Below are 1,999 nucleotides of genomic sequence, written 5' to 3'. Positions count from 1 at the left end.
ATTAGCGTCCGTTGTGCGTGGGAAGAAAACTTCTTTTTACAGCAAAAAAAACCCCCCTAAACTTCCAAGCAAGCACCGAGTGCGCTATGACGTAATGGGAAATTCACAGAGAAACTCGCGGATTATTCCACTGACCGCTGTGGCACACCTGCACCAGGGTAAACCTCCGCCTACCCTACTCCTGCTTTACAGGTGAAAATAGAGCAAAAGGACCGCTAGTCTTTGATTTTATTTATTTTCTGCTGTGTTTTACTTGCATCTATTTGAAAGAGTGAGTGTAAACACACAAAAAAAATATTTTATGTGCTGGAATGTGCAGAAAATAAGTTTAAATGTTAAACAAATTTCTGTTATGCTGAGTGAACGGACTCTATGGCAGAACACACAGAAGTGCAGAAAATGCAGGGAGTGCTCTTTATTTGTGGTGTCAAAGTTATTTACACGGGATGAAATTACACAGAGGGACAAACAGAGGGAAACCAGGGGAGGAGGCTGACACGTATTCGGAGGGAAAGGGGTTACCCGCGCACGCAGGGTGGATCTATAAGAAAAAGAAAAACGAAACTTTAGAGGGAGATGCCAAACCACCGGTAAGAAACAGCAATAAACATGGGGAGAGTTGGAGAGCTCACTTGTCACACTGGCTGTACGGGCTCGGGCGGGGATTCTCGGGATGTGGGAGAAACGCTGTAAATGATCTCCGTAGTGATCCCGGAAATGCGGCTTCACAAACAGCTGACAGGTAAGCGGGTGATGGATCCGGCTGAGGATGCAGGACAACAGGTAAGCAAACAAAATCCAAGACATAGGTTGGCCGTAATGCACACCGCGGAGAATTAAACACGTTACCACTCGAGGAGGTGGCAATACTCCGACACCAGACGTCAGTCATGCTGCTCCTAAGTAACGCTCCATCACATGACGTCTGATGCACCGCCGGTGTGTCAGCATCCCGTGACACACCACCCTGCCTACCTGAGCTGAAAACAGAAGCAGACCCCGTGACACCACACCAGAGAAACCCCACCAACTCCTAACAATTTCTTCCAGTCAGAGAATGCCGCATATAATAAAATTTTTGCTTGATGCATAAAGTTAAAAGATTAAAACTAATAAAACAAGTTTTAAAAAGATACTTTTTCATTTGATTACATTTTGTATGATGGATTATGTAGAAAAAGTAGAATTGGGCTGAAAGATCTATCGCTTTATCACCTATTTAGGTTGTAAATCATGTTTTTAAAAAGTAACTAAGTAACTAAGTAATTAATTACTTTTGAAAATAAGTAATCAGTAAAGTAACAAGATTACTTTTTTTGCAAAAGTAATCAGTAATTAGTTACTGATTACTTTTTTCAAGTAACTTGACCAACACTGCCAGTCAGTGAGGTTTTCCTTAACATAAGTCAAGCCCAATAAGACATTCTAATACTAAACGATGCAACACCTTAACTTTATGTAGCCGAGGTCATGTTGTCTATGCTATTGTTTAATGGTAAACATCTAGATTATTTTCATGATCTCTGCCAAGTCATGCCTGAGAAGCTGCATATATTCATCATAGTCCACCCACCGTTCATCAAGAAAGACAGACCAAAATCCGTCATGGTGACAGCAAGTCTAGGGGGTTCAACCGAACATCATTTGGCACATAGCCAGTTTTTTTCATTGACTATGTGTCATTGTTGGAGAAACTGAAGGACATCAGTGGGCACCGTAAAAGCCCTTTTTGCTCTGATAGCCAATTTTTATTTTCTTTTATTTTTTTCATATTGCTGTGGAGAGATGTAACACTGTTATACTGCTACAGTATAAAAGTCTCAAGAAGGAGGTCACAGTAGATGGATAGGTTTACAAATAATTCAAATATTCAAGGTCTTTTGCTTTCAAGGACTTTGAGACTTGATAGGTAGAGTCAGCCCTTATTTTCTCAAACCAACCATATCTTCTATTTTACTTGCAGTTTGTCCGTAATCATTGTGATCATTCCAAAACCAAA

At 40.7% G+C, this 1,999-nt stretch overlaps 1 long non-coding RNA gene across 1 annotated transcript; it reads right to left on the bottom strand.

The window, feature by feature from the left end:
- Positions 1 to 343: 343 nt before the first annotated feature.
- Positions 344 to 1,035, bottom strand: LOC146498974 (uncharacterized). Its single transcript, XR_014870125.1, has 3 exons — positions 850 to 1,035; positions 633 to 763; positions 344 to 541 (listed from the first exon to the last, which is right to left on the bottom strand). It is a non-coding gene; the product is annotated as an uncharacterized LOC146498974 (long non-coding RNA).
- Positions 1,036 to 1,999: the final 964 nt, after the last annotated feature.

This window comes from Neolamprologus multifasciatus, chromosome 17 (assembly GCF_963576455.1).
Source record: "Neolamprologus multifasciatus chromosome 17, fNeoMul1.2, whole genome shotgun sequence".
Classification (NCBI taxonomy): Eukaryota; Metazoa; Chordata; class Actinopteri; order Cichliformes; family Cichlidae; genus Neolamprologus; species Neolamprologus multifasciatus.
Note: the sequence above shows the minus strand (reverse complement) of the source record. Positions and strands in the feature narration are given on the sequence as shown.